Genomic DNA, 18978 nt, shown 5'->3' with positions numbered 1-18978 from the left:
ACCTTTTGAGTTGTCCCTAAAGGTTATCTCTGGTCCAGCACAACTCACTATTTTTGATAGTAGACTCTTCTGTCCAGTCATATGTCTGGAACATCCACCGTCCAAATACCATGTTGAGTTACTGATCTTGGTTTTCTTCACTTGTACCTGCAAACACAAATTTTAGTATCTGGTACCCAATCTATTTGGGTCGAAGCCTTATTAGTCCTTTTTGAACCCACATTTGTACAATTTTTGTATATCGGGTATCCATGGAGGTGTGTGCAACATAGAGTCTGTTAATTCTAACATTATGCATCTTAGCATGTTGTTCTTCCCTTCTGTTTCTGTTGTCTGGCCTGTATCTCTTCTGAACAGGTCTAGAATTGTAGTACTGGTAGTTTTTAACCTTCATAGGAGGTTGTCTTCCTGAGTTGAATCCTCTACTGGATCCAGAACTCAGGTCAACTCTTTCCTTAGGTTCAACATAACCCAGACCATAATGCATCCTTTTGCTCATCTGATTTACATTCCTTTCAATTGAAGCAGTAGGTACTTCTGGTTTCTGTACCACACTGGCTTTCACAAAATGAATGTACTTTCCTTTGCGCATATCCAGTTTTGGCTTAGTATTCGTTTCAGAAGTACCTTCATCATTACAAAATCCGAGACCACTTCTGTCTCCTGATTGTTTTTGTAACTCTTGCATCTTTTCGAGTGAAATAGAGGACTTATTCCAAGCATTCACCAGTAGCGATAACTTCTGGTTTTCAGAAAGCATCGTCTGGTAATCTGCTTTTACTCTTTCATTCTCAGTTTTTAATTTATTCATCTCAACTTGTAAATCATTACAGCTATCTACTTGCAAGCAAGTTAACTTACTGTTCTGATTTCTTAAGTTCTGATTTTCAATCTTAACTTCCTCGAATGATTGTGAAAGTCTCGAATACTCTTCTACCATGTCGTGTAATGCTTTGACTAAATCAGTGCCTGTAAATTCATCAGAGTAAAAGTCAAATACCTCTCCGGATGTCGAGGTTGATTCTGTATTTGCCATCAGACATTTGATCTCATCTTCATCACTGTCACTTGAATGGCTTTCAGAACCAGAAGATTCAGAACTTGAGTCTGCCTATTTGGACTTACTTTCTTCTGCAATCATTGCCTTTCTGTCTCTTCTGGTCTTTTTATCATTGCGTTTGACACCCTTCTTCTTCTGGTCATCCTTCTTTGGTTTTGGACAATCAGCAATGAAGTGTCCAACTTCTCCGCAATTAAAGCATGCCATATCACGAGAAGGTGAATCCTTTTTGAAATTGCGGTTGGGACTTTGAAATGTTTGTGATTCTTTCTCATGAATCTGGAAAGCTTCTTAACAAATAATGACATTGCGTCATTGGTTATCTGTTCAGCGCTTCTCTCAGAAGTATTCTCTATAGCAGTAGCAGAAGATGAACTTGGAGCAACTATAGCAGTAAAGTTAATAGTAGCTGCGAGAGCTTTGGTTTGTGGAATTGCTAAGGGCTCTTCTCCACTTCGAACTTCAAGTTCAAACTCATATGCCTTTAGATCTGAGAACAAGTCATGCAGTTCTAACTTGTTTAGATCCTTAGAAGCTCTCATTGCCATCGTTTTGATGTCCCATTCTCTGGGTAGGGCTCTCATTACCTTTAATGCAACTTCCCTGTTGCCAAAATCTTTTCCAAGAGCTGAGAGTTCATTTACAAGGCTGCTGAAGCATTCATCAAACTCATTCATTGTTTCTCCAGCCTTCATCTTCATATTCTCAAACTTCTGCATGGCTACGGAAAGTTTGTTTTCCTTATTTTCTTCGTTTCCTTCACAGATCTGAATCAATTTTTCCCAGATTTCCATGGTAGTAGGACACATCTTGATTTTGCTGAAGGTATTTTTGTCGAGTGTCTTGTACAGAATGTCCTTTGCAACGTTGTCAAGATTGGCTTTCTTCTTGTCCTCACTTGTCCATTCATATCTTAGTTTTTCCAGCATCTGAGGTGCGCCTTCAGTAATAGCAACAGCTGGATTTGGCTTTAAGATCTTTAATGGACCATCTGTGATGACATACCACATGTCATCATCTTGAGCTGCAAGATGGGCTTGCATTCTGATTTTCCAGTCGTCAAAGTCTTCTTTTGAGAACATTGGAACTTTGCTGAAGTGAGCCATGTCTGTTAAATATTTTTCAGAACAAGGATAACTTGCTCTGATACCACTTGTTGAGGATCAGATTGAGTTTAGAAGGGGGGGTTGAATAAACTCAACGGCAAACTTAATCGATTTTTCAGAATGATGTGCTAGAATCCTGTTAGAGAAACTAGCAGATTCTTGTTCAAGTTTAAAGACCAGCATATCACAAGATAATGTGCGGAAACGATCTATTGGTTAGTGGGAGAAAAATAGTGAAACAGAAAAGCAGTAGATGGCACAAGGTTTGTTTCTGGAAGTTCGAAGATGAATCTTCTACGTCTCCCCTTCTTCTGTTTCCAGAAGGTATCACTAAAAGACTTTGGTGAATACAGTACAACAATTGTACACACCCACTTTACCAGGACTTACCCTTCGCCTACTGACACTCTTAGTTTTACAACTCAACTACTTGAAAGATCTTAAGTTCTGGAAAGAAGTCTTTTCCAGTTACAAACATTTCTATTAATGAAGTGAATAGCTTAAGAAGAGATAAAGAAAATACCTAGCACAAAATGATCTCAAATGATCAAGTGTATGCAATGAAGCGTGTCTTGCTTTTTCAGTGTTGAGCTTTTGAGATAACTGAGAGTTCTAGCGATGCTCGAATGATATTCTTTGATTGAGATTCGTTCACTGCTTGTGTTTTGAAAAGTGCTCCGTCTTCATATATAGGCTCAAACCAACGTTAAAATCTGAACGGATCTTTTGACTTTTCAGTGATTCAGCTTTATTGCTGAAAATGGACCCTGCAGAATACATTAAAGCAATCAGTCTCAGTTCATACCAAAAATGGTAAGCCGTCTTAAATGTTCCCGTACAACATTTAATGGCATTAAATGAAGCAAGAAATGTTAGTATCACGTTAATAGATTAACGGTAATATTTAAAGAGTTGAGATACGCAACAATCTGCTAGTGTCTATTTCGGGTTTGTATTTCTTCTAGTTCTGGTTTTAGCTAAGAAGTCATTTGTTAATTAGATTAAGCAGTACTTGATAAGTGCTGCTACTGGTTTTAGCGCGGTACAAGTGCTTCTGGTTTTCTGCTTATTTACATCTACTGGTTTTGTACTAGCATCTTCACAACAAAATTAAGTCTAACAATTTGCATCTGGACTTAATATTCATGAAAAAGGAAAATTTCCATCTCAACCTCAACCTAATCCTAAAAATCAAAATCAAGAATTAAAAAATGAAAAAATTGATCAAATAAATCTGTTATTACCCTTAGAAGTCGTAAAATAGTTAAAGATCCATATAGTAATGAAAACAAGGATCATTTAAAATCAAAGAGTAAGGATGATAATCCTGATACTTTTGAGAATGATGATACCCTAAATTCTAAAAATAATATGTTGAATGATAAATCATCTGAAATAGTAAATGAATCAAATAAACCTCCACCATTTTCTCATGAATTAACAAATCATAAAAAACAAAAAATGATTCTGATATCTATGAAGTTTTTAAATAAGTGAAGATAAATATTCCATTATTAGATGCTATTAAACAAGTACCTTCATATGCAAAATTTTTAAAATACTTATGTACTGTGAAGAGAAAATTGCATGTGAAGAAGAAAGCATTCTTGGCTGAACAAGTAAGTTCTATTCTTACAAATAATTCTAGTTTAAAATATAAAGATCCTGGTTGTCCAACAATTTCATGTATTATTGGAGAAAATAAAATTAAAAAAGCTTTGTTAGATTTGGGAGCAAGTATGAATTTACTTCCTTATTCAGTTTAAGAAAAACTTAATTTAGGAGAATTAAAACCCACTTCTGTTACTCTCTTACTGGCGGATAGGTCAATCAAAATACCTAGAGGTATTGTAGAAGATGTGTTGGTTCAAGTTGATAAATTCATATATCCTGTAGATTTTATTGATTTGGATACACAACTGATAAACATAAAAATTGTACATTAATTAAATGTTTTATAATATAATTATATAGTTTTTGTTTTAATAAATGTTTAAATGTTATATGTTTTATAATAAATTGTATAAAATATAAGTAGTTGTGTAATTACAAGTTTTTACTATTTTTTACAGGTTCGATAAAACAAGAATAAACTTGGCGTTGCAAATGAGATTAAGATGATTCTTGGACCTGTAGAAAGTTTATTATAATATCTACAATATTGTTGACAAGCATGAGATAAAAATTGTAGAGCCCAAAAAAAATCAGTACACGTAAATCCCATTCATTGTTTAAATTGCTAAATCACTTATTCAAATAAAAAAAAAAGAGCTTTAGCCATGCATGACTTATTTAAAAGTATTATTTTAAATTATTTATGTTTATGTGATGCACGTTAAAATATTTTTCGAGTTTCATGTTTCAGGCGATTATTCGATGCGGGATCGAGGAAAAGACCGGTGACGATTTTGGCAATTTAAAATGTGGTATTCTATTTTAAGTTGAGGACGGGGCATTTTAAATAATTTATAGAGTTTTAGTATTTTAAGAGCCTAATATATTAATTAGGTGATTTTTATGATGAGAACTTTTAAATATCTAACACTTGTGCGAATTATTTTAAATTGAGGGATTTTATTAAAGTTTGAAGAGTGTTAGTATTTTAATTAGTTGTTAATTATTTAATTAAGCAATAACTTCCCCTAATTTAACTACACAACTCACGCACACCCACACACACTTTTACACACACTTTTTCACGCCTACACACACACCCGTTCCCCCTTGCACTTTGATTTTTATTTTTGAAGAGCAAACCTAGGGTTCCTAAAGCTAGGGGGCAGCCGCCCCTCTCTGGATTTTCCAACGAGCTTTCGTTGATTTTTCTTCAAGAAAATCGCGCCACGTTCGTCCCGGATCAAGCCTCGCTTTCTTCCCGCTTCGGTATCGTCGTTTCGGTAAAGTTTATCATCTAAAAGGCACGTATAATCTCTCTTTTGTTGCGTCGATCATGTCATATTATGCGTTGCGTTATTTTATGCGTAAAATTCATATATGATGTTCATAGTTTGAGCGGATAATTGATTGGATCGATTTTGAAGGAAAATTTTTAAATCTAAATCACGTTTTTACTGTTCTTCTTAAAACTGTGAATTTTCGGTCGAGATTTTGAGAAAACCTTTAACACAAAAAATGTATAACTTTTTGATATCTTCGATTTGATATATGATTCGAAATTTTTGGACAAAAATTGAGTGAGTTATGGAGTTTTTTGTGGGACTGCTCAAACTGCGTTTTCAGAAAATTATGATGTTGATGCGTTCTTGAAGTTTAATGGTTGCAGGCTTCGTTGGGGATCGACGGATGATCGTTGCTGCGTCTAGGTATATTTAGCATGACGTTGGGATGTATATTGGGGTGTCGTTTCACGTCGTTAGGCTCTTGGGAGAACGAGTAGTAGTGTAAACCATTTTCTGTCAAAGGTTTTGTTTATGGAGTATTGAGTTAATTGGGACATGTGGTTGCGTTGGGGGCAATCGTATAGGTTCGAGTCATTGATGTAGTATCCTAAGATGGCCTCGTGGTGTCGATTCATGGTCCGTTCGATCGAGTCTAGACTGTTAAGCAAAACCCTGTTCAGAATTTTCGTATTTTGGCTTTTCCCGCAGGTACACGGACCCATGGACGGACCCTAGCACGGGGTCCGTGCCTTGTTTCCTTTTAGTAACCATTTTTGCGAGATGACACGGACCCCCAGACGGACCAAGGCACGGGGTCCGTGCCTTTGTTTTCTTTTGATGTCAAATTTGCGCAGGTACACGGACCCTCACCCGGACCGCAGCACAGGGTCCGTGCCTTCCCTTTTCTTCACGAGTCATTCCACCACACCTACACGGACCCGGAGCCGAACCTGGGCACGGGGTCCGTGTACTTGAGTTTTGGGAAATATTATGGTATGCTTTGAGGTTTGATGTCTTGGTTTAGTGCAATGTGTAACAATGTCGAGTCACGGGAATTTTAGAACGTCCTAAGGAAATGTATGAACTCGTGGGTAAGCTTGATTGTTACGTTTGAGCTACACCCGTTAAGTTATGAATTCACGTTAGTATGTTGCAGCAACGACCCCGATCGAAGTCCAACGAATCCCTCAACGCCAAGTAAGTATGTTCGACGTGCAAAGAAAACATTTTCAAGTTTTTGAGGTATGCTAAATGTCTTGTGACCGAATTATGTCTAGGATTGGAAAGCGTTAAATTATGAACGGGGACCAATCCGCCCGTTAAATTATGAACGGGTTTAGATCGTGATTGGAAAGCGTTAAATTATGAACGGGGATCAATCAGCCCGTTAAATTATGAACGGGGATCTCATGTATGAGGCAGTGGATACGTCCCTGTCAGCCCAGTATTGTGGTTTAGTCTGATCCGGCGAATTATGTTATGGGTCACTTGCTTTGAAACATATCTCTACGAAAAATGATGAAGTTATGTATGTTCAAGTATGCAAGCATGTTAAGAAAGTTTATGTTGACGGCACGTCTAATTATGTACGTACGTATGTTCAAGTTCATTTTGCTAGTTCAAGTTTCAAGTATGTATGTCCTATTTTAAAGTTGCATTTGGTTTTATTATGTATTACTTGCTATTCTAGTTTATACGTGTTGAGTCTTTAGAATCACTAGACTTGATCGATGCAGGTGAGGATGTCTATGAGGAGACAGGGGGTGGCGACCAAGGAGAAGGCTTGGACTGAGCGGGAGGCTAAACCCGAGGACCGCCCACGTCATTTTTAATATTTTTATGCAAGTTTAAATTTACTCTGATTTTATGTTTTGATGCGAGTTGTTTTGAAAAAGCTTTACTTTTAACAAAATTTAATTGGTGATGGATGATTCCAAAGATATTTTATGAATGATGAGTTGACGTCCGTATGGATGTTTAAATTTAAGAAAATTTTTAATTTTTATGCAAATTTTAAGTAGAAAAAGTACGGCACGTCACAGTTGGTATCAGAGCGGTGTTCTTGGAAAGGGTTATGCCTACTGCCAGTCGCAAGAAGCTCTCGGAGTCACACCTCAAGTCTGTGAGTTTTAAAATTTTGCATTATGTATGTAGTTAGCATTGAATCATGATTTCAGCATGTCCATGTTTTAAGTTAAATTTCGTGCATCTTAGGATATTGTTATTGTATTCATGCATATTTTTACGTGTTGGGTAAATTGTTGGAACAGTATGCCTCCCAGACGTCTGATTAACCGGGATGTTAGGGATGAGAATAGAGAGCATCGCGATGAGGAGAGGGTCACCCCTCCTCGTCCACCTCCGGATATGTAGGCGCAGATGCTTGCCGGTATGACGCAGTTTGCGGGGAACCAGGCTGCAGCAGTGGGTGCAGGAGAGAGGCCCAGGCCTGAGGCTGTCTACGAAAGGTTCAGAAGGATGAGTCCAAAGGAGTTCTCGGGTACCACTGACCCGATGATAGCGGAAGGATGGATTAAGTCCATCGAGGTAATCTTTGATTTTATGGAACTGACCGATGCTGATAGAGTCAGGTGTGCCACGTTCCTTCTGTCAGGGGACGCTAGACTATGGTGGGAGAGTGCGTCGGTGGCAGTTAACTTGCAAACCTTGTCTTGGGCTGGATATAAGGAAGTGTTCTTTGCCAAGTACTTCACTGAGGAAGTACGATCCAGACTGACTAGGGAATTTATGACGCTGCGACAAGGAGACAGCAGTGTTGCAGAGTTTGTTAGGAGGTTTGAGAGGGGGTGTTACTTCATACCCCTCATTTCGAATGATGTCCAGGCAAAGCTGAGACATTTCTTAGATGGATTGCGGCCAATCTTGCGTCGTGATGTGAGGGTAACTGGCCCCACTTCTTATGCAGTCGCCGTATCTAGGGCTTTGGCGGCAGAACAAGACCAGCGGGATATTGATGCTGACAGGTTGGGCAAGAGGCCCTACCAGGCACCACCGCACCAACAGCCGTAGCATCAGCATCAGCGACCCCAGCACAAGAGGCCGTACCAAGGGCCACCAGGGAAGAAACCTTATCAGGGACTACCGAAGGGCAAGGGTCCAATTCAGCAGCAAGGGGCACCTCAGAAGCCCGTTATTTTCCCAGTATGTCCTAAGTGCAACCGCCAGCATCCAGGGCAATGCTTATTTGGATCAGGCAAGTGCTTCAAGTGTGGAGCCAGTGACCACATGCTAAAGGAGTGCCCACTATGGAAGCAGCCGACTCAGGGCAGAGTATTCGCCATGCATGCACAGGAGGCGAATCCGGACACGACTTTGCTGACCGGTAAACTTTTCTACCCAAGTTCATTATTATTTTGCCTTGCATGTGGATTTTATTTGGGATTGTTTAGGTGCTAGTAATATTTTGAGTGATTTGGGATAGTTATTTTCTGTTATGTTTGAGGTTAATGTTAGAATTTTTGGGAATGTAAGTTTCGCGTGTGCTAACATCTCTCAGGAAATATTTTCATTAAGAGAATAGCCACTCAGGCCTTGATAGATTCAAGAGCCACCCACTCATTCATATCAGAGACATTCGCTAGTCACTTGGACATCAAGTCCATAGGACTCGATGTGAATTATTCAGTAACAGTCCCATCAGGGGAAGAGCTGTCAGCTACTAGTGTGGTCAGAGACATTGATCTGGAATTGCACGGCCACCTAGTATATGCCGACTTGATCGTCTTGCCGATGCCGGAATTCGAAATTATTTTGGGAATGGACTGGTTGACAAAGAACAGAGTCTTGATCGACTTTCAGAAGAGATTAGTTTTGGTTAGACCGTTGGGCATGGAGCAGTTTCTGTTTGAACCAGCCAGATGGAGGAGTTTTCCACACATGATCTCTTGCATGCAGGCACGGAGACTCATTTCCAAGGGGTGTCAGGCCTTCTTGGCAAGCATTATTTCTACACCTGACCTACCCACTCCGTCTTTATCAGAGGTGCCAGTAGTCAGAGACTTCCCAGACGTCTTTCCCGATGACTTCACAGGTCTTCCACCAGAGAGAGAGGTGGAGTTTGCAATTGAGCTCATGCCAGGTACAGTGCCAATCTCTAAGGCACCGTAACGATTAGCTCCAGCTGAGATGTTAGAACTCAAGCAGCAGATTCAGGAGCTTCTCGACAAGGAATTTATCCGCCCTAGTTGCTCTCCTTGGGGCGCACCAGTGCTTTTTGTAAAGAAGAAGGATGGGAGTATGAGGCTGTGCATCGATTATCGAGAATTGAACAAGGTAACGATCAAGAACAAATACCCACTTCCTAGAATCGAAGACTTGTTCGACCAGTTGCAGAGAGATACAGTGTTCTCTAAGATAGATCTTCGATCAGGGTATCACCAGCGGAAGGTGAAAGATGCAGATGTTCACAAAACGGCCTTCAGTACTAGATATTGGCATTACGAGTTCTTAGTGATGCCATTTGGATTGACTACTGCTCCAGCAATTTCTATGGACCTCATGAACCGAGTATTTCAGCCTTACCTTGATCAGTTCGTCATAGTATTTATCGACGACATTCTCATTTACTCGAAAGGTCATGAGGAGCACAGTCAGCACTTGAAGACAGTTTTGCAGACTATGCAGAGTCGCAAGCTATTTGCGAAGTTCAGTAAGTGTGAATTTTCGTTGGAGAAAGTAGCGTTTTTTGGGCATATAATATCTAGCAATGGAATTGAGGTGGATCCATCCAAGGTGGCAGCCGTTAAAGATAGGGTTGAGCCGAAGAATGCATCAGAAATCCGCAGCTTTTTGGGTTTAGCCGGTTACTACCGTAAGTTCATCCAGGGATTTTCGTCGATAGCAGTGCCACTCACTTCACTGACCAAGAAGAATGCTAAATTCGCGTGGAGTGACGAATGCCAGAAGAGCTTTGACACTTTGAAGCAAGCTCTTATTTCAACACCTGTGTTAGCCATGCCGACAGGGCAAGGGGATTTTGTGCTATACACCGATGCATCTAAGCTCGGGCTAGGCGCAGTGTTGATGCAGCAGGGTCGGGTTATAGCCTATGCTTCCAGGTAGTTGAAAGTGCATGAAAGGAACTATTCGACGCATGACCTGGAGTTAGCCGCCGTTGTGTTTGCGTTGAAGATTTGGGGACACTACCTGTACGGCGAGAAATGTCAAATTTTCACTGATCACAAAAGTCTCAAGTATTTCTTCATGCAGAATGAACTGAATATGAGACAGAGACGGTGGTTAGAGCTGGTGAAAGACTACGATTGCGAAATTAGCTACCATACGGGAAAGGCTAACGTTGTGGCAGACGCCCTGAGCAGAAAAGTCACAGTCATAGCACAGTTGTCAGTGCATAGACCTCTTCTGTCCGAGATTCAGAAATTCGGTCTAGAGATTTATCGTAAGGGCAGAGTTCCCAGACTATCTAATCTGACAGTCAAGTCTGATTTGCTAGACCGTATCTGTCAAGGATAGTCTTCAGATGAACAGTTACAGAAGTGGAGACTGAAGGATGAAGCCAAGGGCAGTATGCTCTACTCAATGTCAGACGGTATTGTGAGATACAAGGGAAGAATGTGGGTGTCTAATGTAGATTCGATCATAGAAGATATCTTAACAGAGGCACATGCATCTCCGTATTCAATCCACCCAGGAGGTACCAAGATGTACAAAGACCTGCAGATCTTGTATTGGTGGCCAGGGATGAAGAGAGACATCCGCAGATTTGTGTCTGAATGCCTCACTTGCCAGCAGGTGAAGGCAGAGCATCAGAGGCCAGCAGGAATGCTTAAGCCTCTCCCTATCCCGAGTGAAAATGGGAGAATATCACTATGGACTTCGTCGTTGGGTTGCCAAAGTCAATTAGATGTTTTAATGCTATTTGGGTCATAGTGGATCGACTCACTAAGTCAGCGCACTTCTTTCCAGTGAAGATGACTTTCTCCATGTCGCAGTATGCGGAGCTTTATATAAGGGAGTTCGTTCGATTGCATGGGATCCCAGTTACTATTGTGTCCGACAGGGACCCGAGGTTTACATCTTCATTCTGGAAAAGCCTACATGCAGCTATGGGGACGAAGCTACAATTCAGTACAGCTTTTCACCCGCAGACATATGGCCAGTCGGAGCGAGTGATTCAGATCTTGGAGGATTTATTGCGAGCATGTATGATCGATTTCCAAGCGACGTGGGAATCGAAACTACCTCTAGTGGAGTTTACATACAACAACAGTTTTCAAGCATCCATTGGTATGGCTCCCTATGAGGCATTGTATGGAAGGAAGTGCAGATCACCGAGTCATTGGGATGAAGTCGGTGAGAGAGCAGAACTTGGTCCAGGGATAGTTCAGCAGACCGCAGATGTGGTGGTCAAGATTCGTGACAGGATGAAGACTGCTCAGAGCCGTCAGAAGAGTTATGCTGTCGAAAGGAGGAGAGATCTCGAGTTTGCCGTAGGTGACCACGTTTTTATAAAGATAGCACCCATGAAGGATGTTATGAGATTTTGGAAAAGAGGCAAGCTGAGTCCGAGATTTATTGGACCTTTCGAAATTCTTGACAGAGTTGGGACACTAGCGTATCGTGTTGCCCTTCCGCCGAGTCTGGCCGGGGTACACAATGTGTTCCACGTCTCAATGCTGAGGAAGTACCTAGCGAATCCTTCGCATGTTCTGAGTTATGAGCGGTTGCAGTTGGCTCCAGACCTGTCTTATGAGGAGAAGCCGATTCAAATCCTAGACAGACAGGAGCGGAGGCTACGAAACAAAGTGACCAATTTGGTCAAAGTCCGGTGGCTAGATCAATCAGTGGAGGAAGCCACTTGGGAAGCAGAAGCAGATATGAGGGTTCGCTACCCAGAGTTGTTCGGTAAGACTTAATTTCGAGGACGAAATTTATATAAGTGGGGGAGGAACTGTAGAGCCCAAAAAAAATCAGTACACGTAAATCCCATGCATTGTTTAAATTGTTAAATCACTTATTCAAATTAAAAAAAAAGAGCTTTAGCCATGCATGACTTATTTAAAAGTATTATTTTAAATTATTTATGTTTATGTGATGCACGTTAAAATATTTTTCGAGTTTCATGTTTCAGGCGATTATTCGATGCGGGATCGAGGAAAAGACCGGTGACGATTTTGGCAATTTAAAATGTGGTATTCTATTTTAAGTTGAGGACGGGGCATTTTAAATAATTTATAGAGTTTTAGTATTTTAAGAGCCTAATATATTAATTAGGTGATTTTTATGATGAGAACTTTTAAATATCTAACACTTGTGCGAATTATTTTAAATTGAGGGATTTTATTAAAGTTTGAAGAGTGTTAGTATTTTAATTAGTTGTTAATTATTTAATTAAGCAATAATTTCCCCTAATTTAACTACACAACTCACGCACACACACACACTTTTACACACACTTTTTCATGCCTACACACACACCCCATCCCCCTTTCACTTTCATTTTTATTTTTGAAGAGCAAACCTAGGGTTCCTAAATCTAGGGTGCAGCCGCCCCTCTCTGGATTTTCCAACGAGCTTTCGTTGATTTTTCTTCAAGAAAATCGCGCCACGTTCGTCCCAGATCAAGCCTCGCTTCCTTCCCGCTTCGGTATCGCCGTTTCGGTAAAGTTTATTATCTAAAAGGCACGTATAATCTCTCTTTTGTTACGTCGATCATGTCATATTATGCGTTGCGTTATTTTATGCGTAAAATTCATGTATGATGTTCATAGTTTGAGCGGATAATTGATTGGGTCGATTTTGAAGGAAAATTTTTAGATCTAAATCATGTTTTTACTGTTCTTCTTAAAACTTTGAATTTTCGGTCGAGATTTTGAGAAACCTTTTAACACAAAAAATGTAGAACTTTTTGATATCTTCGATTTGATATATGATTCGAAATTTTTGGAAAACAAATGATTGAGTTATGGAGTTTTTCGTGGGACTGCTCAAACTGCGTTTTCAGAAAATTATGATGTTGATGCGTTCTTGAAGTTTAATGGTTGCAGGCTTCGTTAGGGATCAACGGATGATCGTTGCTGCATCTAGGTATATTTATCATGACGTTGGGATTTATATTGGGGTGTCGTTTAACGTCGTTAGGCTCTTGGGAGAACGAGTAGTCGTGTAAACCATTTTCTGTCAAAGGTTTTGTTTATGGAGTATTGAGTTATTTGGGACATGTGGTTGCGTTGGGGGCAATCGTATAGGTTCGAGGCATTGATGTAGTATCCTAAGATGGCCTCGTGGTGTCGATTCATGGTCCGTTCGATCGAGCCTAGACTGTTAAGCAAAACCCTGTTCAGAATTTTCGTATGTTGGCTTGTCCCGCAGGTACACGGACCCATGGACGGACCCTGGCACGGGGTCCGTGCCTTCCCTTTTCTGCATGAGTCATTCCACCGCACCTACACGGACACGGAGCCGGACCTGGGCACGGGGTCCGTGTACTTGAGTTTTGGGAAATATTATGGTATGCTTTGAGGTTTGATGTCTTGGTTTTGTGCAATGTGTAACAATGTCGAGTCACGGGAATTTTAGAACGTCCTAAGGAAATGTATGAACTCGCGGGTAAGCTTGCTTGTTACGTTTGAGTTACACCCGTTCAGTTATGAATTCACGTTAGTATGTTGCAGCAAAGACCCCGATCGAAGTCCAACGAATCCCTCAACGCCAAGTAAGTAAGTTCGACGTGCAAAGAAAATATTTTCAAGTTTTTGAGGTATGCTAAAGGTCTTGTGACCGAATTATGTTTAGGATTGGAAAGCATTAAATTATGAACGGGGACCAATCCGCCTGTTAAATTATGAACGAGTTTAGATCGTGATTGGAAAGCGTCAAATTATGAACGGGGACCAATCAGCCCATTAAATTATGAACGGAGATCTCATGTATGTGGCAGTGAATACGTCCCAGTCAGCCCAGTACTGTGGTTTAATCTGATCAGGCGAATTATGTTATGGGTCACTTGCTTGGAAACATATCTCTACGAAAAATGATGAAGTTACGTATGTTCAAGTATGTTCAAGTATGTAAGCATGTTAAGAAAGTTTATGTTGACGGCACGTCTAATTATGTACGTACGTATGTTCAAGTTCATTTTGCAGGTTCAAGTTTCAAGTATGTATGTCCTATTTTAAAGTTGCATGTGGTTTTATTATGTATTACTTGCTATTCTAGTTTTTACGTATGAGTCTTTAGACTCACTAGACTTGATCGATGCAGGTGAGGATGTCTATGAGGAGATAGGGGGTGGCGACCAAGGAGCAGGCTTGGACTGAGCGGGGGGCTAAACCCGAGGACCACCCACGTCATTTTTAATATTTTTATGCAAGTTTAAATTTACTCTGATTTTATGTTTTGATGCGGGTTGTTTTGAACAAGCTTTTCTTTTAACAAAATTTTATTGGTGATGGATGATTCCAAATATATTTTATGAATGATGAGTTGACGTCCGTATGGATGTTTAAATTTAAGAAAATTTTTAATTTTTCCGCAAATTTTAAGCAGAAAAAGTACGGCACGTCACAAAAATCCTCTCACAATTGGGATCAAATTAAGCAACAAATAAAGTTACCAAAGAAGTGGCAGTTTTACCATGCTCTAGTATTTTGACCATATCTCTCAAATTACTTGGTCAAATGGTTTGAAAAAAATACCACAACTAGACAACTCAATTATCGACATGTTTCTTTTTATGTGAAGAAGCAAATTTGTGAGGCCCCGGGTCCGACATTTAATATTAATAATTATAAATGTAACAAATCAAATGATTGAGTAAAATACATAATCAGTGGTTCACCAACCGACATAAATATCGTTAAAATAATTTAAAGATCTCAAATACTTGAAATAGAAATTTTAACATGCCAAAATAAAGTAGTGAACCAAAGAAATCCAACATCATCACATAGCTCCTAAGACCCGAGAATCCCACTCTAACTCGTATCTCCTCGCCTGGAGCTGGACTCTTGCATCCCAAGCCTCGCCTCACCTACCGTCAAGCACATGAAAACAAGAGGTAGTCGACGTGCCGGTGAGTATAAACCCAGTATGATACAATCAAAAACATATGAGATTCAAAATGACAAATAGTTCATATAATTTCATAAAGGAGATCAAAAGGAGTAGTCGAGAAGTCTTGAATCTTTGAAGTATACTATAACTCAAGAACTCGGTTCAGTTATCAAAATAGAGCAGTTTTTGTACAAAATTCATAATTAATTCAATATTGATTCAAATCAAGATCCGGGAATTGGATATGCAAGAAAACGCAAAGCCCAACAATTGTTCTCCACAAAGTCTTGTCAAACAAAGTCGTTTACCCATTTGTTCATAATCTGAAACATACAACATCATTCTCACGAATTCCGCGTCAACACATTTCTGGCACACTTTATTATTTTGAGCATAACTTCCTCAATATCCAATGGAATCAAGCCAATTTGTTATCATTTCGAAGATAAGACAATGCTCTATAACTTTTATTGGAACATCAAATTCAGAATCCCAACCGATTAATACCAGAATTTGAATAAACATAAGGCATGTACACAAATATGCACTAACTCGGAATTCCAGACCAGTTTTAGTAAAAATTACATATCTATCTCATTTCTTCATGGAATTGAGTGATTCAAGAACCAAATCGAAGCTAGCTCAATGCTCTACAAGTTTGATGAAGATCATAACATCAAAATCCAACTATAACCGTCCCATATACCCGAAATACAGTAGGCATAAAAACTGATCTTGCACAAAAACAAGAAACCATGCTCATATCCATTTTAAATTCAAACCGACTCAATTACAACATCTTCAACATCTTAATATCTCAAATATCAACTCAAATATCAATTCTAAATTTCAACCCATTTCCAAACTTGAATAAAAATAGAAAATACTTACATCCTCGTGAAGCCCGTGATGAGAGGATCACAAATCTAGCTTCATCTCATATTTTTACTTGAGCAATCTCCCATAAAATAAGGAAGAAATTTCGAAAATGGAAGGGAAGAAGGTTTCGATGGAGGAGAAATGATTGGAGGAGGTGAAAGTTGACTTAAATATTGATTTTTCGCGTCTGTAGCGCCGCAGCGCCATTTTCTAGCGCCTCGGCGCCAAATTCCCGAAATGTCAGCGCCTAGGCGCCACTATTCAAGCGCCGTAGCGCGTGAATAGTAACTCGTGAACAGTAATTTTTTATTTTTTTTTCAAATTTTATTTTTTTTAATTCGGGTATTACAAAATTCGGAGAAGAAGATTTTCAAAAGTGATGTGTAATATAATATAATATCTTGGAACAACAATGAAGACTTATGTGTAAAAAAATAATATTTTATTTGTGGTTGTCTCCCCAAATTTGGCTATAAATAGTGGTGCATTGTAATGTATTGAGATATCCCTCATTCTATGAACAAACCTTTGAGTTCATAATATTTCTCTCTATATTTTTTTCTTTATTCATTTAAATACAATTAGCATGTTAATTTCATATTCAAAGTTTTACACTTTGAATAATGAATAGCTAACTTCCTAAAGTTGAGATGATAAGGTGAAACTCTTGGCATGATAATAAGGTTATTAAAAGGTAAGAACCTATGTTTTATATTATTTAATCATTATTTATTGTTTATGTTATATTTATTTATTTAAGCATTTTTATACCCTACTTATAAGTGGGAGTTTTGATTTATTGTTGCTATATGTTACACTAAATTCTTGGAACCATTTAAATGTTAGTTTGGTTTTACCAACCATTTAACTTGGATTCCTTGATTTATTATATATGAATATATCATAGTATTAATTTATTGGTACCATTTAAATGTTTGTTTGGTTTTACCAACCATTTAAAGTGGGAACCTTGATTTAGTGTTTACAAATATATATAGCACAATAAATACTTGACCACATTTATAAGTTTTGGTATATATTATATACTTATAAGATAATAATTTATAACATAATATAAATATGATTATTTAATATATTGGAACCATTTTATTAAGTGGATTTCAATATTGTTCGTTAATGTTAACTTTATTAAAATACCAAGAGTGGATCCTTTAATCTCAACTACTTAAATTAAAATTTGAACAATTAAAATTTACCCATTAAAGATTCAAACAATTAAAATTAAAAAGAAACAAAAACAAAAACAAAACAAAAAGACATTGTAGTGGACTTGTAATTACCTTAGCTTCCCTGTGGATACGATATCGGACTCACCGAATTATACTACTTGTGGACAACCTGCTCTTGGGAGTGCAACAATCAAAGTGACAACAAGTTTTTGGCGCCGTTGCCGGGGAAGTATAATTTAATTTCAAGTCTATTTAATTTTGTTTATAGTTTATTTTTCTTTATTTGAATTTTTATTGCTTTTGTGTGTTTTTATTCTTTTGCATTTGCATTTGCATGAGCATTTGGTCACGTACACTTAGTGGTCGACTCATTCGAAATAACCCTTTATTTTCACAAAACATGGCGGAAGAACCCATCCAAGAAAATGAAGATGAAATTCAATCTCAAAATGATCATGATAGACGAAGAACACTTAGAGATCACATGAATCCTACACGTACTAGTGCACCTTCATGTCTAGTTTTTCCCCCTGATGCATCTCATTTCAATTTTAAGCCTGGTATTATCCAACTTTTACCCAACTTTCATGGCTTAGATTCTAAAAATCCATACATGCATTTACGAGAGTTTGAAGAAGTGTGCAACACATATAATGATCTAAATTGTAGCATGAACACCATTCGACTTAAGCTTTTTCCTTTTTCTTTAAAGGATAAAGCTAAAACTTGGCTACAAAATCTTAGATCGGGATGCATTCGAACTTGGGATGAATTGCAACAACAATTTTTGAAAAAGTTTTTTCCATCTCATAGAACAAATTCTTTCAAAAAGCAAATCATCACTTTCACTCAAAAAAAGGGAAAAACTTTTTATCAGTGTTGGGATAGATATAAAGAATTGCTTAATCTTTGTCCACATCATGGTTTTGAAATTTGGAGAGTTGATTCTCAATTTTATGAAGGCTTAACACCAAAAGATAGGCAAATTGTTGAATTTATGTGTAATGGAACATTTGAAGATAAAGATCCAAATGAGGCAATTGAGTATCTCGATTCATTAGCTGAAAAAGCTCAGAATTGGGACACTATAGGTACAATCGAACCATCAAACAAGATTCAATCTCCTACATCTGGTGGAGGTATGTACACTCTCAAAGATGACCATGATCTTCAAGCTAGATTTACCTCTTTGGCAAGAAAAGTTGAGGCACTTGAATTGAAAAAGAATGGTCAATTAAAATCTGTTCAAGAAATTGCATGTCACATCTGTGATACAAGTGATCATTCTTGTAACACCCCAGATTCGACGACTGTCTTCACTGTACCAAGACGAGTCTTTCCAGCGTGCTTATGTCCTCACTCACACGCACCCTAGGAAACTTCCCAAGAGGTCACTCGTCCCAGAATTGCCCCAAGTCAAGCACGCTTAACTTTGGAGTTCTTATGTGATGAGCTACAGAAAAGAAGATGTACCTTCATGATATTAGTAGTACATATCAAATCTTTTAAGCCCTCTTCAACTGTACAGTCCATTACATTGAACAGTCTCGTAATCCCTCTCATTCCCGTGTGGGATCGGTTCATTCATGTTCCCTCCACCTAGAAGCCTGCCAGGAGCCGCTCATTGTCCGTGCAACTGATGGCACCGGCGATCACCCCCCGCCCTCTTCGGCCCCGGGCCTCACATGCCCACCAGCTTCCACTTGGTTCGTCCCCGAACCCACACCGTACTAGGAGAGGTCGGCTCTGATACCAACTGTAACGCCCCAGATTCGACGACTGTCCTCACTGTACCAAGACGAGTCTTT

This window comes from Primulina huaijiensis, chromosome 4 (assembly GCF_012295235.1).
Source record: "Primulina huaijiensis isolate GDHJ02 chromosome 4, ASM1229523v2, whole genome shotgun sequence".
Taxonomy (NCBI): domain Eukaryota; kingdom Viridiplantae; phylum Streptophyta; class Magnoliopsida; order Lamiales; family Gesneriaceae; genus Primulina; species Primulina huaijiensis.
Note: the sequence above shows the minus strand (reverse complement) of the source record.